Below are 25992 nucleotides of genomic sequence, written 5' to 3'. Positions count from 1 at the left end.
CTGCAGTGCTGATTTTATTTTTTCTTTAAAACTGCCCTGCACATTCATGTTCCTTTCCATGTGATATGATTGACTAAAACCTTACCATTTAATGACCTTTCTCAAGAGACATTGTGGCATCTCTTGACCTTTTATGTGTGACAGTACAGTAGTGTTTGCGTATTCAGCTATGACACATCTGAGGCATTTCAGCATCTTCCTTTGTAACAGGAACATAGCTGTAAATGAAATACAGGGCATTTAAGACATGCAGCGCTTAGTCTGAGTGAACCAATGTGCTTATATGGCATGCTTAGTTAACGTCATGTTACAACTGTTCTTTACAGGTGTGGTAGATGTGAGGCTTTTAGGTGACAGCCTAGGAATACAGACCAGTCATTTGAATACTGTATGAAAACTGGATGGAGCGGTAAAGGTACTATACGAGTTTGCTGGGTGTTTTTGTGTGAACGTATTGATTTTGTGTAGTGTGTGGCTATTAGAAATGAACATTTGGAGAATAGTAAAGTGGTTCTGGATGAATGGTTTCCCAACTGAAGGGCACTGTTATAGGACAGTGGCCTCCTTCCAGCCCCCAGCCTGAAGTTGTACAGGTGCCAGGAGTAAGCAAACCAGGGGACTCGAAGGAATTAAAGGGTAACTGCCATTTGAAAGGCAAGCTGTAAAAAGACCAGCACCTTCTTTTCATAGCTGACACTGGGGACCTATCCCAGGGAAGCCCTTCAGAAGACCAGCATGCTGGAAAATACACAGATCTGGAGTGGGTGAGGAAGTCCGGCTTCTCGCCGCAGTCCAGCAGCTTAGAGGAGCTTGCAACAGTCTGTCACAACCAGAATTTGTAGTCTCAGCCTGTGAGGTCAATCTCAGAAGTTTGCTTCTGGACAGTCATTTTGTCGAGTGTGTCTAAATCAGCTTTTGCTATCGTGCTAGTTAACAAGTTGCCAGTCGGTCGGCTGAAGTTAAAACAGAGGGTACAGCCTTCACTGTCCTCAGTCCTGTGAGGCTGTTGTGGAAGAGATGGTATCTGCTCCAGCCCTCCCTCCTCGGGGTAGTGCAGCTCTCCACAGCCCCCTAACTGATGGCTGAAAGCCCCAAGTTACACTTCAGAATGTCTCGTTACTGCTATTTACTGTGGTGACTGATTTGTATGCAAGTCTATGGTTGTACTTCAATCGTAAATCCATATGGCTTGAAGGAGATGGGACAGGGTAACGAACATCAGTGCAGGGTGGATTTGAACCCTGTACGTGCTGAGTTGTTACCAAAACTACTTGGTTTCCCTTTAATATACTACACGGTAGATTGCCTTCTCATTCTAAACAAAAAAGTGATATTGGATTAAAAGACCTTGTCATATATTGAAGAATTTCAAAAGACTTAAAAGAAGGGAACAAGAGGGCAGGCATATAAAATGTGATATCTGTAACGAGAGCCAACTTAAAAAGTGATTAGCTATTTACTGGCCAAAGGAAACAAGGTTCTACTGGACCTAACCGGGCCACTCCTCTCCTAAAGTTCATATACCAACGCATGGGAGCTCTGTGGTGGAAATGTAGGTTTAATTCTGTCTTGTTTTACCTGATGATTGTATTCCTCCAACCTTACTGTCTTTTGGCATTCAGTATCATAATGCTGCATGTCAATGAAAAGATACCTAAGAACGCAGTCGTCTTGTCTTCAAGTAGTCAACCAGTCCTGCAAAATAATGCAAATATCACTTCTACTTATGACATACGGCATTATTCCTAGTGACTGGCCCAGAGAAAAAGCTTCCCTAGCAATGTGTTTGACCCATGAAGATCTGTTTTTTTGTCTTCACGGTAGATATATGAAAAATGTACCAAATATCAGTCTTTGACTGACTGTCACAACTTTAATCTTCATTCCTGATTTGGCACCCATTGATAAATGAACTTGTGCTAATACAGCACTTGTATGTTTGCACTTTTCAGGGGCAAAGTGAGAGATGATTTGGTTTGCTTAGAATGTAAGAATGGCATTACAGCCCGTGGGTCCATCTAGTTCAACCTCCTGTCTCCGAAAGTGGAGCAGCACAGACAAATCTGTCATCATTCCTGGATGTGCAAAACAGAAATATCAGAAGCTGGCATAAAATCATTTTGCCATCAAAGGTTATAGGCCAATGTTGCACACATGTGGTACTGTGGAAGACAGATTGACTTGACCAAGAGAGCAGGGAGGCTGACAAAATTAAGTGGAGCATATTTTCGCCATTTTGCAGAACTCCCAGCAGCAGAAGATCCCTAGTGTGTTCCTCATCAGGCAGAAGGATGTTAAGGATGGCAGAAACAACCAGATCATGGCCAGGGGGGTGGACAAAAAGTTGCATGAAGACCTGGAGCAGCTGGAGAAAATCCAGGTATGTTGAGGCCTTTACTACTTCAGGGGCTGCATCACTGAGCACCCGTGCATCCAGAATCTGCACTAGACACCTGTTTCTCACAGGGCAAAAAATGAATGTCAGGGAAGAGTAAGAGCAGAGCAAGAATATGTGATACTTCTGCTATGTATTCTTCCATGCTCAGCTATTTTTAGTTCAGGGAATTTCCTGAACCTGTTGTAGTTTGTCTTTTTAGGGACGCCTGATGGGTTTCTTTTCCAAGTACTTGTTCAGACTTTTCACAGACTAGCATAAAGCCTTTGCATCCATGATATCCTTTAAAAAGGACTTTCACTGTTACCTGTTGCATGAAGAAAATCCATTTCTTTTGAATCTGGCTGTTCATATCTTCATATGGTTGTACCTGTTTTTTTTGCATTGAAAGAATTAGTAAATACTCGTTCTTTATCTAACCCCTTCATGTCATTAACGATTTTGTAACCTTCTCCTCTTTTTCCAGGCTGAAGGATCCCAGTCTGCCTAGTTATTCCTTATGTGAAAGCTCTTCCAAACCTTTAATCATTCTTGTTACCTTTCTCAGATCATTTACCGGTTCTAATATATGTTTGTGAAGATGAGGGGATCAGAACTGCACACAGTATTTAGGGTGTGGGTGAGTCATGAATTTATATGGTGGCAAAATGATATTTCTTGTTTTGCTCTCTGTTCCTTTCCGATTCTTCTTTTAAGGCTTTTTAATGTAAATTTATTCTAGGAGATCTTTTTTATGTTTTCCAAGAAGTAAAGTAAGAAAACTGATGAGTGTTTTTGAGTATTTTGGGCCTACTGTGAAAATCTCAGAACATAGTAAGACTTAGGTACTGTTTTTATCCTCATTCTTCAGAATCCACACAGCTTTCTTTCTGAGATATATCATTTACTTAGAATCTTGGGTCCAGTTTTCAGTGGGTCTCTGTACAGTCCAAGGACCGTTTGTTGATACATTAAATTTCTCTTTAACAGAATGCTCTTGCCTTTCAGCTGAATTGGTTTCTCCCTTGCAGACATGTCACACAGATTTTAAACCTCTAGCGTTAGATAGAAATGTAATGCAGACTGTAGACATTATGCTTAGGAAATTTGTGGAAATATTGGCTAACCTGTGCAGCTCTTATTTGAACTCCTTGTGCAATGGTTAAAAAAAAAAAAAAAGGTACAATTTTCATTCAAAGAATTCATTACATTTCACAGGATGTTTGGGAATAGGAAAACAATATATTATTCTAATCGATTCTATAGGTTTTCTTCCGTAATCCCATTGTTGCTTCTGGACCCTCTTGGTGAAATCATGTCTATTGCCACTTTCTATGTCTTTTTATGCTCTTTGTTCATGTCCCTGGTTCTCTCAGATGAACCTCATTTTTATCATGTTGTTCACTTAAATTAGATTGCCTTCATTGCATTAATTTCTTCAGAGCATAAAAGTTCAAGCCTGGTTTACCTAGATAGCTTATTTAGTAGTAATAGTTTAGAGATGGAGTAAGGAGTTTGGCAGGCTAAGTTACTGAACTTCCATGGCAAATCACAGCTTTGAGTAGACCTTGACCAACCCTGAGCAAACCAATTTAGAACTAGTTTGGGTATGGCTACATTTTGCTATGAGTGCTGGTATGAATATGTACTTGGATGGATTTTCTGTAGCTCTTTGAAAGTCTGGCCTCTGTTTTATAGAGTTCACATTTCTTCAGTTGTGAAAACAGAAGAAAATGATCCAGTATTTACCTTGCTCCTCCACATGCCAAACATCTCACATTGAATGTTACATTGTAGTGATTCATTCAGTCAGAGAAACTTAATGCGCTTTACTCACATGAATGTTTTAACCATCATAATACTTTCATGAACTAGTTAAGCATTATTAACCCCATTGTACAGCTGGGAAATAGAGAGGAAAAAAGATTAGAAACTACATTTTCGAAAACGACCTTTAAAAAAGGGACATGCAAAAATTCAGGAACCATTTTTTTTGAATTTGGATGTTAGTCATTTTCATTAGGAAATTTAGCAAATTATAGCAAAACATCTTCCGAGTCTTGTTTATCACTTTTATTTGCACATTGAACATATCATTTCAAAATACAAGTAAATGTATGCTTTAGTTCGATAGCAGCCAGATCTACCAAGAATAAATAATATAATGCTAAATCCATCCTGCTAGTAAATGCCGTCTCCAGCAGTTTATTTAATAGTGATGTTATTTATAGAAAGCGCCTTCATGTGATGTTGTTGCCAGCAACACAGATGTCCCTTGAATGCGCTCTATTTTAAATGAAGGTGAAAGGCTAAGGAAAATATAAAAAGAACCCACCTTTTAATATTTGAATTCAACAATAACAAGCTGGGTGTGGTCTCTCTGAAACCGTGGCTTGTCGGATGCTTGGGAGAAGGGAAGGGTGGGAAAGCTCTCTGCTTACTAGTTCCACAGTCTAGTTAGTAAAAACACATCTGACACCAGCGACTGTGGCCTGAAAGATACAGTGAGAACGGGTGGTGCTTTCAGTTATTACGGTGAATAAAGTGTCTTGCTAGTACTTGGAAGGTAGCCATGAATAAACATTTTTACGGGTGTTAATGTACTTAATGTTTGAGAAGTTGTGAATGAAAATTTAAGAATTGTTGCCTGCATGTCAAAAAAAGCTTACCTCCTCTAGACTGTTTTTTTCCCCCAAGGAGACTGAGGCTCTTGACATGAAGCTTGTCCTGAAAGCTGCTGCTTCATGCTCAACTTGCTCTGCTTAAATTGGACACTGTGATATTTTCAGTGTTTATGAACAAGACTTGCAGGCTGCTATTTACAGAAAATGCTGTCTCTCCCATTTGAGAGTGGTTTGATACTGAATGAAATTCACATGAATGTGGGTAGGTCAGAGACAGAAAAAAGCAAATTTTACACATGAATAATCCTCCCTGGAGCAGCATGGGGTGGTTGTTTGTTCATTTTTTAAATCAAAAATAATGACCTGAAATTTCCGTGAAGAGAAACTTTAAGGCTTAAATAATATGTATTTACCTGAAATCAACTCGGTAGAAGCTGGAGGCGTCCTAATTCTAGAAAAATATCACATATAGATCCACCCAGAATAGACTTCCAGTAACCCGCAGTCACCCAGAACTGGCTCTCCAGCATATGAGGTCACCTGGAACGGGCACTTAGTTTTTTGAATTCTCCTTTTATTAGGGTTTATTCATTTAGTTCTTATTCAAGAGGATTTACAGCCTAAAAAAAAATATTTGTGTTCTATAAAATCACAGCCAATGTGCTTTGCTATTGCAGAAAACTCTACTAAATAACTTCCACTCTGTCTTATCTAGCTATAAAGAATTTTATTCTGAGAAAAGGGAGTATTTTTCGGAGCATGGTTGAGCGTTTGCCATAAAACAGACTGTTCACGCCTCCAAAAAATGCTACAAACAGGTTGTAGTGAGCCTAGTATCTAGACAGATTTTGTCTGGGCTCACTCAGCACATGAGAAAAAGATTTCATCTCATTTCTTTACCAGATGACACCACAAAGCCACTCCATTTATTTTCCCTGACATGTTGTTGTGTTGTCTGATACTGCAAAGTTGTCCCCTCTGATTTTGGAGGAAGCTAGCAGGATTGAGCCAAACTCTGTCATTTTCAGAGTATACCACGAAGAGAGAGATCATCAAAGAGAAAGTTAACTACCAGATAACGATGAGGTCCCTGTACAGCGACATCAAGCACAGCTAGAGTAAATTACTTTGTTAAGGCCTGCTAGGTAGATACTGTGTGGCTATTTCTATTGGTTTAGGTATAGACCTTGCACAGTATTGCATTACCTTGCTTTAGGTGTCGACCTTACTACTAGAAAAATGGCTTTGTACAATAGAGTGCTCACCTGGTCTTGGGCTGTCAATTTGAGAAAATTAGCAATGCTGCCGAATGGCACAAACAGTACTACTTTCCCCTCTGTGTTCTCTTATAATCAAAGCAGGGAAAGCTTAAACCCCTTTCCAAAGACAGGCAGCTCTAAGTAACCTTCAGAGAAACTAAACATTACATCTTTTTATTCCTGTAGCTCCTGACAGGGGTAAAAAAATCTGCAGCCAGCTAAGACCATCTGCTGGCTTGGTAGGAGGCAGAGCAAGTTGTTCCTGTGTGACCAGTATCTTCACTGGGACTTGGCTGGGGTTCTAGGCTGAGTGTTAAGTGCAGGGTTTTAAAACCTGTGGACAATATTGGTTTCTTAGGCAGGAGCCAGGCATTACTGGACCGAGAAGGGATCTGTTTTGGAATTCAGTATTATTTGAACTATGAAGGTCAGGTAAAAGGAGAATAAGCTGTGTTTCAAAGTCATTGAAAAGGTGCAAAAAAGCTTGACTCACCGTTACATTTTGGCTTCATTGTTCTCTTTAGTCTGGCAGCAATGTTACGGTTAGGAATCATGCAAAGCTTTTTTTACACTGATCCAGCAAATGTTTGCTAATCAGTTTGTTCAGATTGCTGCATAAGCAGCAGTGGAGAAAAGGAGTAGAGACACCTCTGAAAAAAAAGTAAATTAATGATGGGAAAGTTCAGGGAATGCAATGATGACAGGGGACCCTGGTAAGATGGGAGCAGAAAAAATTGCAAGCAAAAGCATTCATGGGCTCCTCCCACCTCCCTAGTTGATTCTACTTTGAAGATTAGTAAAACTCAGTTATTCATCATTTATTTTAAAACTAGCTCTTACTCTTGTCAAGGAGCAAGCCCAAAAAGGTCAAAAGTTCCTCTGAATTACAGTTAGGAAATTAAAGGTCTTTCCAAATGGGGCTCATCTGGACTGGAGCTGTCGCTTACGTGGGACTGAGTCAGATGAGTGGCGTGGGATTATGGCTCTTCTCTTATGTCCCTTGTAATTTTCTGTAAGCCATGATGTCTGCAGATTAAAATTAATTTCTGCAAACAAGTGTTCCGGGAAAATGTGATCACTTGAATGGTCCCAGAAAACTACCACAAAGGGGTTAATCTCCTAAAGGGGAGAGGGGTTAATCTGTGGTAACTGAAATCTAGGCTATCCTTAATGGACCATGAGTTAGCTGTGAGTCACCGCAGATCAAGGGCGCACAATGGACCTCAGGAGGTCTGGGCTTAGTTTCCTGCTGTACCACAGCTTGGCTTTCTGACCCTGGGCAAATTTAATTTCTTCTGGCTATCTCCAACATGGGGCTGGTAATCTCACTCACCCTTTGCCTATGTGATCCCTTCAGACAAAATGTTCCTAAAAGGCGGCAGCCTGTCACTGCAGCACCGAACACCATATGGCCAAATTAGACATAGGACCCCTTGCACGCTGTCATCTGGCAAACACCGTAACACAGAACACAAATAATATTTTACAATCACTCATTTCTTTAGTTTCCAAGCAAAGGACATAACCATGTTGGGTTTAAAGAGTAACTCATACCTAGTGATATTAAAAATGTTCTGAAATGCTCTCTAGTCACCCTAGAAGTCAAATGAAGTTGTAAAATCCTTTTCAGTGAGTTGGTGCAATTTTAACGCCAGTTCAGGCCTGAGCTTGAAAACTCTCTTTCTGAAATGAGTTTCTTTGAACAAGTAAGGTGTGAAATTAACTTCTCAAAATGATTATGGGTCTTTCGGAGAACTCAAAAGAGTGATAAAAACAGCTGCAGGTTTTGTTCCAGTATTTATCAGCACCTTTTGGCTTGCCTGTTCCTTTCTAGCTTGAATCCACAATTTAAAAGTAGAGAAAAAATCCTGCTATTGCAGGAATATTAGTTCAAGATAATTTATTGCATGTGCACTTCAAAATGACAGCAATGACTCTCTAGACTGTCCAAGCACGGGGAGCTCTTCCTGTCAAATACTTATGGTATGACTGGACACATGCTCAAGTAAAGACCTTTGTTTAGTAAATATTGAATATTCCCTAGACCTTTCTATCCTGTTGTCATTTCCTTTGTACAGCTTACAGCTGTAGTTTCAAGCCAATGTGCAAAAGTCCTTGGTTAGGCAGAGTTTCATAATAAGTGCGTTTAATCATGTAACAGAGGTCTTTACTGGTGCTTTTTCCTCTCAGAAAAGTTGCTGGCGTTTTGTAACCTGCAGAGAGAACTAGCCTATATCAATTTCTTATGTATGTAAAAGACATAACTTGTAGTTTCATTCATTATCTATTTAAGAAGTATGAATATACTGTAATATATATATATAGCTATATACACTGCAATATCTGTATAAAGTAGGGAACTTGGCCGCCATCTAGTCATAATTTGTGGTTTGGGAAAACCACAGGCTCTAGGGTGGAGATAGCCATTGTATTATGGTAGCTATTTTCTCACAGTTTAAAAGGCATTAGCTCAAAACGCTCTGGTCCAGATAGCAAAATACCTAAGAGAAAAGCAGTTCCTCCTTGCAGGCCCACGTGTTTCCCCAGGCCTCTGAAAGAAGGCGGATGGAGGGAATAGTGGCTGGTTCGTGAGTGGTTACAGGGCCCTGTGTTGGGGCAGAGACGGGAATGGGAAAAGGGGGAAACTGTGTGGAGGGGAAGCCTAGTGATGTGGGACACAGACTGAGCTGTGGGAAGAGAATGAAGATTAGGAGGACTGTTGACCCTGGGTCTTCTCAGGATTTGCTGCACAGTAGTATCTAGGTACATGGTAGTTTTGCTGGGAAGAAGGAAGGCAGCAGTATTACACAGTCATCTTGTCAGTTTGAGTTGTGGACAGGGCACAGAGGTTTTGGACTGAGGTTTTTTTTTTTTTTTTTTCCCCTCAACTGATACTAAAATGGAAATAACTGTTGTGGAATTTATTCTCGTATGTTGTCCTCTTCCTGTATGTTTCCCCTTTCTGGAGCGGATATGCAAATGGCAGTGTTGATTGACTGGATAGCAAACGGCTGTCTCGAGGCAAGGTGGATGCTGCCCCCGCTCAGTTCTCACCCTCTTTGTAGGCTGTGTTAGTGGGTTTTGGTTGTGCTGGGCTTGATGGGAGAGGAGCTCTGATGCTGCATCTCTAAGGAAAGATACTGAAACCACGAGTCCCATTCAAATATGCCACGGAGCAACTCTTACATGGCAATGTGATTCAACTCAATGGTCTGTAAGTGGAAGGCAAGCCATTATTTTCACTTTTTCTGCCTTCTATAATTTAGATGTGCTTCAGAGCCACCAAGTGAAAGCTGCAAATTTCGGAAGTATTCAAATTCAGCACCTCCTGGGAGTTGTTCTATAAATGATATCAGAAAGGCCACAGGGAAAAAAAAACCTTATATATGGTAGAATTTATACTTCATTCTCTGGAAAGATGGATCCCAGCTGAAGCATTACAACGCTGAACACCTTTATCAACCTGGACTGTAGCATGGGTGGCCTCAGTTGCAACTTGTTCTTATCCTGGCACCATGAATAATGTCAGACGGTCGCTCAGGCAAGGGCCTAGGGTTGATGCCCCTACCCTAGACTAGCAAAGAGAGCATTCAAGACACAGTGCGTTTTATTAATTGGCGATGTCATTCCACATGAAAGGGGTGATGCTCCCAGAGATGGTTTTTCCAGCGTTAACACAACTGAGCAGCACAAGCCTTCAAGAATATGGAGGTCAGGACCTCCATCTAAAATACAAATGATCCTTTTGGCAGGGTAGTAGAAGAAGGATGATAAATAACCTCATCACAGCAAGAGAAACAGTGAATTTGCTGTGTCTAGGGTATCAAACCAATGATTAGCTCATTCAGTTTCAAATTAACCTCATTAGATTTTATAAATGTAAAACCTCTTTTGAAAAATGACATCAAACTGACTGAAACTTACTCTAGAGAAATGGTTGGAATTTGACCTCTTTCTAATAGCTTTAATTTTTTTTCCTTTACACTTTAACGCATAATGATGTCGCCAATAAATACAATAATCTTTGTCTTCTGCCAAAATACTTCATAAAATGTTATCCATCTTCTGGGTCGGGGGGCGGTTCTGTTTGTTTAAAAATGAAGTGAATGAAAAATAAAATAAAGTTTATATAGAACATGTATTTCATGAATAGACAATCTCAGAGGCCATGTTATGAATTAAGCTCTCTTTTATTCTTACCCATTCGTTTACACCACTAGTTACCCTGCAGAAGTAAAACCGCTTCATGAGGGCTCAGATCCTGGATCACAGCCTGCAGCTTCACCGTTATGTCTGCGCATGGGAATTTTAGCACAACGTTCCCCCAGGTGCTACAGTTAGGTCAGTGGCTCTTTTGGGAGCTCAAGCGCAGACACAGCTTGGAGGGATTTGGACAGCTTTAGCACTGCTCAGAGCAGACACCATCCAGGATGCAGGAAAGGAATATGTATTTATTTCCTCCAGGCAGACTATGGAGCAGGAGCAGACCCATGTAACAGCCTCTCTGCTGCATAGTTCCCCCAGGCTGTTGCTGGGCTGGAAGCAAGGGTGGGTGAGTCAGCCGTCTGCCTCTGTCCTTAAGGTGCCAGTGTCCTGTACCCTATTTGGGTAATAAAACTGTAAGACTTTTACATTCAGCTTCATGATATATGGTGGTGAACATACTTCATTGCCCTTTTCAGAATAAAATGTTGTCAAGTGTAGCAAGAAGGATAGCTCTAGCAGTGCATATTTTGCGGAGTAGTTGTTTTTTCTTTTTAAGACACTTAAGATCGAGCTCTTTGCATGTTATCTGGCTTACCCACCTGTTCCAGCTGCACTAGCAGAGCTGTGTTTAGTTTGCAAGGTTCAAGGTTAGCCTGAGGCTGGGCTCAGACCATGGTCAAGAAATGTAAACATGGAAAAGGCACGTGATATGAACACACTTGGGAAGAACACCATATGGTGTTCTTCCTCCTCCCTCATCTTTGCTGGCGATAGCCTGCTGATATGTTTGCAATGAATCCTCCAGGAGGAGGGAACAGAGTATAGCACCTAGGCAAAACTGCAGCATAGCAAGGCCCAAGCTCAGATGCAAGTTTATCCCCCCAGTCTGAAATCCTTAACCAGGCAAAGCTTGCCTGGAACTGGTGTTTTCAGACATATTGTTAGTACCTGTGTCATATGAGTCATTGTAAGTCAGTGAAGAAACATCATCTCACTCCTTTCAGAGAAGCCCTCCAGGCTGCTTTAGCCTGTTTATAGTGGCTCTTGGGGGGGTATGTCTGCATTGCATAGTGGAGATACCTGTTCTGGCTCCAGGCAAACTGTCTCCAGAGCCAGAAATAATACAGCTATGTCAGTATGGTGCTTTGCATAAGACTAATGTGCGTGTGCTGGTAAGGCTGTGTGGCCACGCTCAGAGCTGCACAGCCCTGTTGCCTTGTTCCGGCGGATTCAGGTAATGCTCGCTCAGATGGGTCTGCCTCGTGCAGCACAAAGCCTTGCTGCCCTTATGCACTTTTAGGATCTCTTCTGTAACTTCAGTTTCTGCAAATGTTTCAATTATTTGCTGCCTTTCATTTCCACAGGAGAACAGCACACATCCTGCCCTCCAGAGAAGTTAAACTCCGCTGTTGCGGCCCGTGCTGAACCCTTAGCTTCCAGTGGAAGAGCTGGGGATCTCCCAGCAAGTCAGCATCCGCTAAAAGGGAACTAACATCCTACAGTCAGGTATGGTGCAGTGCTCCTGTTCTTGCTGTAGAGGCCCTATTATTCTGAAAGTCTGATAAGCCCAGCATCATGCAGGACTGCCCTGGAAAGCCCCACTTCAAATTCTGTAAGCGTTTATTGGGAATGACTGCCTTCAGTCCTGTTCCCCCCAGGTGCCCAACGAACCTAAAAGAACTTTCTCTTTTCCGGCTTACCGTTTTGCAGACGGCATCTACTGTCCACCAGCTAGCATGTCTTATGGACTATTAAAAGGCAAAAGATAAATATATCAAACCTGAAAGAAGTATGGATTCACACAAGGCCTAATTTTTTTTTGAACACCTCCCACTGAATTCACCTGGAGTTGTATTGCACTGCCCAATTTCCATGGCTCATTGGCCTAATTGAGTGATTCAGTCCCATAACCGTGTCTTCAACCCAGCATGTGACTGGCTGGAAGCCACCCCCCGACACATGAGTTTTCCTTTGAAGAACTGGCCACTCCTCCATAAATTCTAAAATTTGAAATTGGAGTTGCACTTTTTGAACCAGTCTCTCTTGCATGAAAAGCCACTGTTCAAAACAGCCTGCTCTTAGCTCCTTTCCTGCCTCCCCAGGTGTGATGGGGACACTTGGCCGTGCTTTCCTCCCAGTTTTCCCCTAGTCCATTTGGGTTGTACCTCAGGCTGCCCTGGTGCATGTGGGTTTAGGGTTGACCCATGGCTACCTACATCAAGGTTAAAATTCGTTTCTAGTGAGACAGTGTCTGAGGTAAAGCTCACCTTTTTTTCATAAATTCTTCTCCCCCTTTCTTTTCTTTTCACACTTCTGGCTACAGTTCTGTGAGCAGCTGGTTTCAGTACTGAGGCTGACTTAAACAATCTGCACTCAGTCTCACCCCAACACTGCATTAATCTGTCTCCATTGCTGTGATCGTACTACTGTGTGTGGGGACGTGCTAGAAACTAAATCACTTGCATGATACAACTGCTATACAAGTACAGATGGGGAAGGAAGAGGATAGGAACTTGACTAATTGGCTTCACCAAAATCTTTTGAAAGAAAAGCTTCCTTCTTTCTATGGATGGCATCTACTCCCTGTCTCTTCCTCTCTGTCCTTGTCTGTCTGAGCAGTCCCACCTGTCATCTGTAGATCATGTTTCTTGTTATCACATCCTGCATATACAAATGTATATCATAATAATGGAACAGAATTTTCGGTCTTTATCTTGCACAATTTACCTCCAGTACGCAGTGAAGAAAAGTGTACTACAGGAGCATGCAAGGTACAGAGAATGAGCAGCTTATCAGGTTAAACCAATTACAGTTCTAGAGTCTTAAGGACGATGTGTTAATGGGACTTTCAGAGGAGTGCCTTGGCCTCTGACTGCTCACGGGGATGCTGGGTGGTATAACAATAGAATTTTCACATGGCCAGAATTTCATTACATCATTTGTTAGTATATAGAATATCACGGGGGAGTTTTCCTTTATTTAACACAGTAATAATGAACAGCTGGCTGCATTACAGTCCTCTGTGTCAGCAAGGATACAGTCAAAATATATTAGTCTAGTTTAAAACATTCAAATTACATTTTTGTAGGTTGGCCAGTATGCACCGGGAATGAGCAAAACAAGGAAAAGACAATTCAATAGTGGAAATAAAATGTCAAACATAATGAGAGCCTGAACACTATGCAGAAAAAATGTTAGCATGAAAGGTGTTAGAAGGATTTAACCTACTTAAGGGGCATAGATTATAGATGTATCTAGTTTCCAAGACTGCTGTGGTCACCTAAAATGACTTTTAGCCAAGAGTTATATATGATACACTGTTTATATCAGTGGTCTGATAAAATTATGATTTGACTTGCCTGAAAATTCCAGTGTTAAAAATAACGTCAGCTATTAGCTCCTTTTCCGGCCCCTGTGAGTACAGTAGGGACACTTGATAGTTCCTTGCTACCAGCGTTCCCTGCCTATAAAGGTTGTGTCTCTACCACCTTCCCTCCCTTCCCCTAAAACAGTCTTGGTAAAAGCATCTTTGCTGCTGCAGTGAGGGCACTACCCCTTCTCTGCCAATTTTGATATGTTTAATATAGAGAGGTCTAGAACAATCTTTATGCTGACACTGTGTAACGTATAGCAGAAGCTATATGATAGCATGTACAGCTACAGCTTCTGTAATGGCTAAAAAGCTGTGATACATCAGCCTCTTCTTTCTCATTCATTTCTGTGTGACCTTCATCAAGTCTCTTAACTTTCCTGAATCTCAGTTCACTAACTAGAGAATTAGGTTTAAGCAGGATCTATTTACATGTTCTGTCAGAGGGACAAGGGTTCAGTAGTCTATTCCACAGAATAATGTAAGTACTGTGCACAAATGCTCTCCTTTCTCATCGCATTCTCAGAGAAGTTTATTAAGTATGTACAACATTATGCAAGTTAGTAATGGGAAGAAGGGAACTTAGTTGTCACTAAGTATATTTGTGGTATATTGCCCTTAGACTTTTCCACAGTGCTTTGCAAATGTAGTTTTACAAGCTGAAAGGAACATTGTGTTCCCACAGTTGCTATAAAAGATGATCCTGTGATATTAAAACACAGCTTAGAGAGGAAGCTTTCTCTGATGGCTGGCCTGATTTTTTTTTCATGATTTTTAAGTATTCATATTTATACCTTGGTGTTTGCATTTTTCTAATAACCATTAGAATGATTTTATCATTAGCTTTTCTTGCCATTAGGCACAACTGGACATAGCCAATGTGTCCCGTCTTCCAATAGCCAGCCTCTTTGGGCACTAATGGTTTGCACTGCTTTTCTCAGAGCATCCTTCAGCTCACCAGCCATTATGCTTTGGGGATGCCCAGAAGTAGGCAAGGCTTTTCAGATTTGGCCTTACTGACCGTTGGATGGGCAACCAACTGGGATGTTGTTAGATAATTAAATGTAACTTAAACCCACTGAAGTTCGCACATAAAAGGGGATTCAAATTTGCTTTACAAAAAAAAAAAAGTTGCAACCCTTGCCTTGTGATATCACTTTCAGAGAAGGATATTTAACAAGATGTCCTGACTGGGGTTGTACATTGCCATTTGAAGAAGGACTAGATGATCTTCTAAAGATTTGTTTCCTCAGAAATGGTTTTCTGATCTGTGAAAGACACTTAGGGGACGTCCTGCCCTTGGCCCCAGCTGAAATGAATCAAAATTCATGTATATGGGGCCTCTGAAACAAATACACAGGGACTGACGTTGTCTCATCTTACAGGCACTGATGGAGAGAGTGAGGATTGAAGGCTCTCGAGGTAGGTGATGTTTCCTCAGTGCAGGCTTCAGGCTGCATTGGTCCATAACTGATAAATGTACTTCTGGAAATGGACTGTAAAACATGAAATGTGAAGGTCCTGCCTGCCTTCAGCAAGAAAACCACATTCATGCCTTTCAAGCAAGAGCAAAGCTTGAAACACAAAGCTGCTATTCTTAAGCACAGTTCCTAGTGGAGAGGTGTTAAAATGGTTTATTTGGCTAACACAAACATGACTAGAGTCTGTGTGAAGGAAGGTGCCTTCTACCTGTGGCCTTCCAGCTGATGAGCCAGAGAGTAGGAAATGGAGATGATGCCTGTTAATGAACGAGGGAACAAATGGTTAAGTTCACAGTGCTGGGCCTCTCGATTGGCATGAGTGAGTTAGAATGAGAGAGATGCAGTATTTCATGTTGGCTCAAACATTTCAAATGACAAACAGACGGAGAACACAAATATAATAAAAAATTTATTGTCTTCAGAATAATGGAGAGAGAGAGAGATTTATTATGGTTTTCATGTGACAGCAAATGGCTGTAATTAAGACTGCATTATAATAACAATTGTGACAATAGCTATTTTTAAGGTATTCAAACTCTGACAAATTCTCCTTTTGAGCTTTCTTGCTTCCTGCAACAAGTGATTAAAAAAAAAATGATAATCAGAAGCCTTTACTAAGCGTTAAAAAAAAAAACCTTAGAAAGTTACATCTGATTCCAGGTTGCATCGTTTAACAAAAGCAGGTTAAGAAGCACCAACATAGGATTCAATGGAAATAGCAATTTCTGTGCCTACTTTGTGTATTTAAAGGATGGCTTTATGTATCCTAAACATCCCTACGTGTTCCAGCACTGGAGAGCTAACATGCGTTTCTTGAAAATTCCCTGTTTAACAATTCAGGATTGCCATTACATGAAGACCTTGATGTAGCATAACACTTGAGCAAGTCAGTCGCTCTTCAGCATCTGCTTAGGTGAATATTTTGCTATATAGGGGTAACACTAGGCATGTGCTTAACCGATGTGTTGACTCAGTGCCTGAGACAGTTTATCTATCTGCGGTATTCCTGTAAAATGCAGTGCCGTAATGGATAGTTCAGTCTGGGGCATCCTGGTGCTCGGCAGGAGCTCTGATACCAGCCAGGCTCTCGTAGCTGCCGGGAGGATACGCAGTAATGCAAACACTCCGCTTTGCAAGTAAAACATTTAATAAACCAGTCTGAGTCCTCAGCCTTCACATTTTCATTGTATTTTTTTTTCTAGGCTCCACAAATTTAATTTATTTTTAAGAGAGACACTGCAAGTATGAGCTGTAGCAGATCATTTTATTATTTGTAAATGTTACATGCTTCGTTGCTGAAGAGCAGTACCAAATCTTTACACAGGATATTGAATTTAGTGCTGTTAAGGGAAAATGATCCATCTTCCTCATGCAGAAGGCATTACGTCACAGAAGGGATGGAAACAAAGAGCTCTGAGGGACTGGGATAGGCAAACTTCCCTCCTTTTACAGGAAATGGGTGAAGCCTTGCTTGAAATTATTATTCAGACGTTTTGTGCTGTGAAGGAAATGTCTCCTGATAGCACAAGCTATTGGTTTCCTGTTGTGAACTAACAGTTTTGGCATAACCAAGAACGGACAGGAAGGGCAGATGATTGGGGGTCAGCTGAAGAACTTGTTTTAATGAAAAGACCAGCCCAAGCAAGTGAGAAGAAGTTTGGCCTGAAAATAATTGGAATTAGAAAAGGGGGGAGCAGGGAGGAAGAAAGGGGATCAGTTGTTGATTGCTACAGCATCTTTGTGGAAATAAATAATAACAACAGAAATCCCACATCAAGTGAGCTGAAAGCGGGGGGTGCCACTGCTGTTGAACAGGAAGCGTTGCGGGGGGAGAAAGCCCTTTGTATTCAACCTAATTAAGTGCCTGATTCAACAAATATACATCCGGCTCCTACACTGAGGAAAGCAATTTTTGGAAGTTTTCACAGATGCAGGATTTTTTTTTTGAAGTAGGACCATGTAACAGAGGCACTTTCAAATGCTATTTTTCAACCGCAGTGTATAAATAGCACTGCTGCCAGGTCCCTGAAACCGCCTTAGGATCGGGCCACCTGCCTGCTTGTCTTCTATTTGAAGCAAAAGAAAGCAGAGAGAAAGGGCATATATGACCTTTTCCCGCTTCAGGCCTCTTCCCAGCCCGCTGTGGGAACCAGGAGGAGGAGGAGGCTTTTACTTGTCTTTTCCTGAGGTGACCTTCCCGGGCTGGCGAAGGCGGCACCGGGGCTGCCCGCGCGTTTGTTTAGTTGTCTTGGTCATTTTGGCAGCCTCTCGCTCTCAAGGGCCTCTCAAGGCGCTGGCCGGTGCCTTCTGCCCTGCTCTCACTCTGGGGGCCGTGTCGAGCCGCTGCGGAGGGGCGGCGAGGCGGGCCGGTTGGCGGGCCGGTTGGCGGGACGCTTCCCGCCTCGGCCGGGAGCGCTCGCCGCAGCTACCAGGCCTGCTGCAATGCAGGAGCAGAGGGTCTTGGAGCATTTCGTTTTCAGGAAAAGAAAAAAGTCTCTCTCCGTTGTTGCAAGCTGCTGCTCCTTCGGGTGGCCGTGGAAGTTTCGTTTTGAGCGTTCCAAATGTTTAAAGGCTATTCCTTAAAATAAATGAAACCTGCTTAGCTTTTTGTGTTATATACTGGCGGCAATAGTTGGCAGCAGCTACTTTCACCCTTGCAAAGGTTATTTTGATTGTATGGAAATTCAAGCTGCCTATTTCAGAAAACAAAACATGAAAAGAGTCAATCCGTGTTTGCCGACTCTTAAAAGACCTTTCTCAAAGTGTTTTTTATGATGCCAAACCCACAAGAGTTTGTAAAAATGTGCCTACTTTTGCCTTTGAATTTAATTAGGCTGGAATTACAAAATGTACATGTACAACAACATTTCTGCTTTCTACTCTTAAAAAAATATAAACTTTAGTCATATTTGAATCACACTTTTTTTTAACATCTTCTTTTAAATATTTTTGTTTCCATTTAGGACTGCCAACATTGCTATGGAAACCCCCCAAAAATAAAGACTTTCCCAGCCTTGTGAGAGCACACCTGCAAGAACAAGAATTGCAGTTAGCCTTTTGCCTGTCAAAAACTACTCTCCTTCATTATCAGTGTCGCTTAAGGACATCTTTTATGTTTGGTATGATTTGTTATCTTAAAATTTGTAGAAGGTATATACTTACTTAGAATTTATGCAATTTGAAGTCTTGCCAAAGACCAATAATACGTCTGCTGCTTTTCAATAGCTCTCTTTTTAATTTACTTTCTCGGTTTCAAGAAGAAAAATGCGTTACAGATTGTAGACCTGAGATTGGAAGTCCTGAATTAAAAAGGGGAAATAAGCACTCTCATCTCAGTGTGACAAACACATACCAAATGAAGTGCCAGTTTCTTAATAGAAAGCTTTCCATTGGCTTCAGTAGGATCTGGCTCCAGCTTCCAAAGAGAGTTACACGAATTCATCTGCTTCTTCCCAGTAGAGAGATGTATTTACTGTTGAACAGTGGGCTACTACTGTGACTGATCTGTTCAGACTTTTCAACATTGCTAATTTTATGCATATCCTTATTTTAGTTACTGAGCTAAATTTTCAGCAGTCCAGTCAGAAATTTTATGTTTGCAACAAATTCTGTACGGTTTTCCAATTGAAAAAATAATTAATTTAGCTCATTAAAATGGTTTACATGTATTTTTTCCAAACAGAAGGTAGCTATGGTAGTAGCACTGAATGCAGATAATGTGGTTATAAGTCTATAAGAGCAAAACCTCAAGACAATGTTTTAAACTTTATTAAATTATATTTTAAAAAAATCTCAAACTAACAAAGCATTTCCATTTTTGGGAGCCTACACTGTTTTTAGCTGTGTGAATTGTATGTGATGCTTGTTGTTAAATTTAGAGTATATGAAGGCTTTTGATTTGTATATATTTCTGGGGTGTGCTGTCAATTTGACAGCAAGTCTACATCAGTAATGAGCACCACTGGGAAAATTGAGATTTTTTTGTTGTTGTTTATTAAGAAAAATGTCCATAGATCCCAAGGCAAATGAAAAACTGAATTTGTAGATAATGTAAGAAACATACCTTTGCATTGTTAATGACGATACAGGAAATTCTCCTACGTGTTTTTTGATCATTTAAGCATAGCCAAAGACTTCATTTAAATGCCTTCAGGTCTCATCTAGATTTGCTTCTCACCACTGTTCTAATGAGCAAACTCAGTGGCAAGATTGTTTGCCAAAACAGCCAGACAAACCTCAGAAACACGAACTGTAACAGCTGCATGCTGCATCTTACAGTGAACAAACCTGTTAGGGGCATTTTGTGAAATGAGATGCTGTTCCCCATGAATATGAATATCAGCCCTCACCTTGCCAGGAATATTAAAGAATGTAAGAAAATGTGCAAGTTCTCACCCCAAACAAAAGTCTTTTCACTAGAGCGCTGAGTCTAAAGAGAGATTCATTCAGGTAGGACATGGAAACTGTGTGTGACAAATTAGTGTTGTATGTGACACATTAGTGTTGCACCATCTCCGAACATGGTCTCATCAGAATTACACGTTTTGCAGGGCTGGAGCTTCCTGGTGTTCGTATGAAAAATCTTCACAGAAGAGGAGTATGGTGTTTCTGAGAGGAAACCTTCACAGCACTGCACAGGTACTGTGGGCAGCGACAGTGGTCGTTCGTGGAGGCACAGCTCGCTCCAGCTGTAAGCAAACTCCCTGTCCTAACACAGCGTTAGCGTACTTTTTGCTGGACTTGCCATTGTTAAGTAGAGCATTATCAAACTTCTGAATATTTGCAGTCATTCAGGCTTTTATGTCACAAGAGAAACATTTTCCTAACAAATGCTGATTCATATGTTGCAGTTGCCCGCTGTGCTTCAATTTTTGCCCTAGGCTAAGTAGATGATTATTGCAAAAAAGTAGCTGCTACAAGCTGTTAAATTGCTTCTGCTGCTCATCAAAGAGGTGGTTGCGTTTCCGAGTCAGGTAGGAGCGTTCCTATGTATGCATTTGCGCTCAAAATCACGGTTTCAAAAGTTTTGTTGCGTATGTTCGTTGACTCTCTTTAAGATGTATTGGTGTGGCAGGTGGGGGCAAGAGTTGAATGTTGCTGTGAAGGTGGGTGGCAGTGCTGGGGGCAATCAGACTAAACAAGAAAGGGCTGTAAGTGTTTTCAGTTCTTCAGTGGCAAATAGCGTGAAAGCTGCAGATAGATTTAAAAAAAACCCACAAATTATGAGGGTTAATTTTTCAGGAACGAAGGGGAGAAAGACATTAATTGTATAGGAAGTTGTAAACTGGCATAGATTTGAGTTCAGTCATACTAAAATTGCTCCTGTTCCTGTGGCTGGATGCTCTGTGTGAGCTGCAGTTCCCCCTCCTAAAGTGTTAAAAATCACCTCTTTCATTTGTGCGTGCTTTCTGCAACTGATGAGATTAAAAGGGCCGCAATACCGCTTCAGCTCAATAGGGAATGATTGCAACTGAAAGCATTTATTTATTTGGTGTGAATCATCCTGTAATACATTTCACTTCTATTCCAAAGCGGAGGTTTGTTTGTCTTTTAAAGGTTTACTTAAACAGGAGAGGAAGTGAGAACTAATCCCTGGCACCTTTACTTCGCTAGTGCAGCCGAGGCACACCTCACTTTATAGCGCTGACATATTGCAGAAGGACATCTAGGACAGTTTTGATGACCGTAGTGCTTGCTGTTACCACATCCAGTTTTTACCATTGGTTATCAGAACACTGGTAGGTGAGAACAAGAAATAGTATTGTAGTACTAATATCATGGAACCGGATAAAAATAGAGACCGACGACGAGTTTTGCTGTAATTTCAGTGGCTATGATTCTATATTGCTAGTAGTATTTAAATGAGCCAGATGGAAAATAGACACTGTTTTGTCTAAAAATAAAGCAGATGCTTTATGAGAAAGTTGTCCTTTCAAGAGCATTAGTGTGTTGTGGGGAGGATAATATTAAGCTGCCAGCATTTGCCTTTTAACTGTGTTAACAAATAGTGCCATATTAATGGCAACTTTCAGGAGAAGAACTCAGAAGTTGTAGTTGTGTACAAAAGTTTAAAAAAAAAAAAAGAAAGAAAGAAATCCAGGAGCAACATTTTAGCCATTCATTTTCCTGCTCTGTCATTTTAAGCTTAAACTCTGCCTTAATGTTATCCTTAAATGACATGTTGAGAAGTAGAAGGTTAATTTTTCTTTGTTTTGTTGCACTTCCCCTGCGCCTTACTCTGAATTTCTTCGATCGAGTTGGTTTATGCCAGTGTGAACTAGCAATAAACTATGATCCCAGAACAAGGCTTTTTCTACTGATCTTTGTATTAAGACTCAAGACCCCTTTCAGCCTCCTTCAGTTCCACCTGGGAAGTTGGTTGTTTCCATGGGCAGAGGCTCCTGGCCCGGTTTGCTCCCATGCCGTGGGAGTCGGGCACTGCTCGCGGGGCTGGGCCGGGCTGAGGAGCAGAGCTGGTCACAGAAAGCTGCTGTTTCCGTTACGGTTACATGGAGATAGACCTACGAAAAAGGACCAGGGTCTGTCTGCTCCCATATCCTGTGCCAGACTTTGACCTAACACTGCTGACCTAATGCTTTGTTGGTGGAAGGAGGCCTTTCTGAGGCAGCTGGTTAAGGGCTCCTGCCCTGAGGCTTGGCATTTCTTTTAAGCATAATTAACAGTTCACGTCAGATTCCTCCATTCTGATTTACATATGTGCCAGTTATTTCAGGATGTAAATAACAACTGTGTTGTAGCAAGAAAACCGGAGTTTGTAGGAAGAGACAATACATATATATATTTTATTAGACCAATTAGTATCATTGGAAAGAATAGGCAGGGTTTCTGGCTCAGAATCTTTTCTCCAGGTCCAAGAAGGAGTGGCAAAATCCAAGCTAAAGACAAGGTTAGGCACAAGTCTTCTTAATTTAATCTAATTATGTCAGTCAGGCCACTTGAGAGATAAGGGTACTTAGCATGTGTAGAGCAAAGCTCCCTTCCATATTACCACAATCATATTCTGCAGGGAAAATTTATGTTGCAAGTGAGCTACACAACCCTGTGCATGAGTTTTCAGAGAGCCCTCCTGGGGTCCTTAACTGTTGACACACACATCTAGCCATGCTGGCAGCGTACGCAGCACTTCAGCCCAGCCACGTGGAGTACAGGATCTGCGGTACTGAACAACAATCCGTTTTAACTGCACGATGCAACGTTTTTGCACGTTGGGCTCCGCTGAACCGGAGGCCTTGCTGGGGGTTGGCTAATCGCTGGGGGAGGCCGGATCCTTCTGGGAGACCTAAACAAGCTTAGTGCCCTGTGATTGTGGGAGCCCTTTTGGGACTACTCCGCAGTCTTGCCTTGAGCTGATGGGTGGATGAGATTCCAATCAGGCGAATGGATGGATTGCCGATGAGTCCTGTTGTTTAGCCATCTGGAGGTACTGTTGCTGCCAGGCTCATTTTTCAGCTTGATGGCCATAATGATTTTGGCAATAGTTGTGGCTGCTCCCATTCATTCTTTTAACAATTTCCATTACTTTGGCCAATTATTTTCAGGGTCCTGGCCTTTTCTTTCAGAGCTCTGTGTTTTTATGTTTCATGATCTCCGAACAGTGATTTGTACAACTATGTCCCTTTGTGGCTGCTCCTCATCTTCTTGGAGTAGTTTTACATACAGCACATACCTTTTGAACTAGCTTGTGACAAAGTAGCTCACACAGTGCCTCTCTAAATAACCTCCCCAAAGCCAGTGAACTAAAAAGAGACAAGTCTCAGCTCTCTGTTTTGCTGGACAGGGCATGTACACTAAGCATACAGTCAGTCAGATGGAAAAAAACATGTTTTAGGAGTGCTGTCAGTAGCGAGTCCCAGCTGTTCCCGCAGATATAGTGCACAGAGAGACTCCCCATGCAGGACTGGTTTCAGCTGCATTTTACTCTATGGTTCAGTCTATCTTTAGTATTTTGTCAGCCCCAACAGGCTGAAACAGGCATCTTCTTGTGTAATTTAAGCTAAAAGAAAAGTCAGCGAGTAAATACTGAGTCTATACAGGCACCCAGAAACAAAGCCAGCATCATAGAATATGCAAGCACTTTTTCTGAAGCATTGTTATTCTCTTAAATCCCTACCCACTGTCCAGATCTGACCTTAGCGCTGATCTTTGGAAGAAGAAAAAAAAAAAAAAAAAGTTCCCAAACGTGTCTGAAATACTAAACTACTCCCAGGAGGGAAAACCTAAACAAACACTATCCCCCTCGCTGAACACACCCAATCCTTCCCTAACCTAAACAGCCACTGACACTCTTATCACCTTCTGCCAGCAACTCTAATTTTTATTGTTAGAAGCTTATTGTCGCGAGCTTATGCTACTTGCATATGTTTTTGCCACCGCTGTACATTGCATGCATCAGATACTCGGCCAGCTGCATGCTGCTGATTCTTAGAGCAGCTGACGCACACAGAAAGGGATTCTGTATAAAAATGTTGCTGCGCCAGGATTAGGTCACCATTGGTGCCATCCTTTACATAAAGGGCCAAACAGTAGACAGAGATCCTGGCAGAACAGCTTCTGAATGACAGGCTTCCTATTATTAATGTGTATTGGTGTATGGCCATATCTCAGTAAAATAGACCAGGCATCTCTGATTAGCACTGCTAACTCACTAAAGTAGAGTCAGCTAGAGCCTTGATATAAGAGGTTATAATAAGAATCAAAGCTGCACTGGTGAAAATCATCGGTTACCACCAGAAATAAAAGCTTTTCAGATGTCATTTACTTGAATGCATGCTTAATAGTTCCATGTCTTTGAAAGCTTGTACCAGCTCCTCCTCGTCACACAGCTGCACCAGCTCCACACTCTGGATTCAGTTCAACTTTGTTTTCAGTATGACAAGAACTTTTGTCAACACTGTGGTTGAGCAACATAAAGCACACCAATAACAAGAAGGACAAACAAAAATACCTTAGCAGGTAGACAAGGCTTTTCACCTCTGGATTCCAAGCCTTAAAAAAGGCTGGGTAAGTTTTCAGCATAAACAGAGATGTAACTATGGCCCCGGAGATTTGGTTAAAGTATACCTGAGATGGCCACTTCTAGAAACAGGTTTTGTGACAAAATCCAACTTCTCTGGTCCAGGTTGCCCTCACAGACAACTGGAATCCAGACTGTCTACAAGTGTCATCTGCCCTCACAACATGAGATGTCAGGCCCTTATCCAAAAAGCCACAGGACATCTTATCTGTCTCGCCTCAAACATATGGCTTCATCACAGGGCAGATGGGACATAGGGAGGTGCCTGGGCCAGGTAAGGCATGCTCGGAGCCTGCTAGCACTGCAGGATAAGGATCAGAGGCTTGGCGTTTTCTCCACGTATGCCAGTCCCAAATTTGCTCCTGGGACCTGATGGGGAATTTAACTCTGAGCATAGTTATGAAGTTGTTCTTTAGGCCATGCAGATCTCACCCAGCTTCCCAATCTACTGGCTTAGGGGAGCGCCCAGAAAATTATACATCAGGTAATGTGCACAGTTTCATAGCAAATGCAAATACATGGTTTAAATGTCATATAAATACAGTGGATTATATTCATAGCATGCTGGAGGCCTACTTAAATATCAGCATTTGCTTTTTTGAAATGCCTATGTAATTCATAATGCTCAGCTATCTTCATGAAATTCATCAAGCTCCAAGGCTGAGATACTTGTCTATACACATCACTACCCCTGAAGAGTAATGGTAAGAGAAAATAGAAAAATCCACTCCCTATAGAGGATACTGCTCCAGGCTTTAAGGATATACAACTTCCAATTAAAGCTTTACAAAAGGGCTGATGCATGGACTGTGACTAAGGCTCAGTACTACCAGAATATACGTCCGTCTTATACAGTGCCTACGGCACTGCCATACCAGACAGTGCTGCAGCATTATAAACACGTATCAGTAAATACACCTCTGAACACAGTTCCTCTGTCTTGGGAATGAAGTTCATCTTTCACAATACAACATGGTCTTCTAGACAGAAGGAGAAAGAAAAAACATTTATCATTCCTTTGCCAGGCAGAGTTCAACTTGAAAGAAAATGGATGAAACGTGTATCATTCATCCAAGGAACAAATCCACGCTACAGATTGTCTGACAGACAAGTGAATGCAATCCAAAAAAGCTATCCGTTTCAGAATGGGAGGTTTGAATTCAGTCCAGCCATAAAATGCATGCTGAGTAGCATCCATTTATTCAGGACAGTAATGGCTTCTTTTAAAAGTACATTGCCTTGATCGTTTTTGTTAAACATGGCATATATACACCAACAAAAATTCCCATCCCTGTGAAGGTAGGCTGTTTGCCAGCTCCACAAAAGGAGAGATTTTTTTTAAAATAGCTACTGCGCTAGGGCTGTTGCCTGCAGAGTAGATTTTATATGTTCAGTCTTCTGCGATCATCAGGTCTGAGTGCACAGTAAATGGAATTCACGAGCCTTTCCAAGTCACCTCCTGTGTAAAGCCCTGAACAGACAGTCCCAGAAGTGAAGTAAGGAACAACTTCTCTCTCCACCCCTTTGGGCAGCTCACATGCATGCTTTTAGCAATACCTAAAACAAGAAAAACACCTAGATCCACTGCACTGGGATTGACGGAAACAGAAGGGAAATGAGAAACTGATTAAGTGGAGAGCCAGT

The 25992-nt window shown here is 41.5% G+C and overlaps 1 long non-coding RNA gene across 1 annotated transcript in view; it reads left to right on the top strand.

The window, feature by feature from the left end:
- LOC104148221 (uncharacterized) overlaps positions 1–25430 on the top strand; it is a 40145-nt gene extending 14715 nt beyond the window's left edge. The window contains exons 5-11 of the long non-coding RNA XR_011143626.1: positions 2243–2380; positions 2943–3014; positions 11828–11969; positions 15219–15255; positions 18278–18433; positions 19865–19952; positions 24130–25430. This is a non-coding gene — a long non-coding RNA (uncharacterized lncRNA). The remainder of the gene's footprint in view (positions 1–2242; positions 2381–2942; positions 3015–11827; positions 11970–15218; positions 15256–18277; positions 18434–19864; positions 19953–24129) is intronic.
- Positions 25431–25992: the final 562 nt, after the last annotated feature.

This window comes from Struthio camelus, chromosome 12 (assembly GCF_040807025.1).
Source record: "Struthio camelus isolate bStrCam1 chromosome 12, bStrCam1.hap1, whole genome shotgun sequence".
In the NCBI taxonomy this organism is placed as follows: Eukaryota; Metazoa; Chordata; class Aves; order Struthioniformes; family Struthionidae; genus Struthio; species Struthio camelus.
Note: the sequence above shows the minus strand (reverse complement) of the source record. Positions and strands in the feature narration are given on the sequence as shown.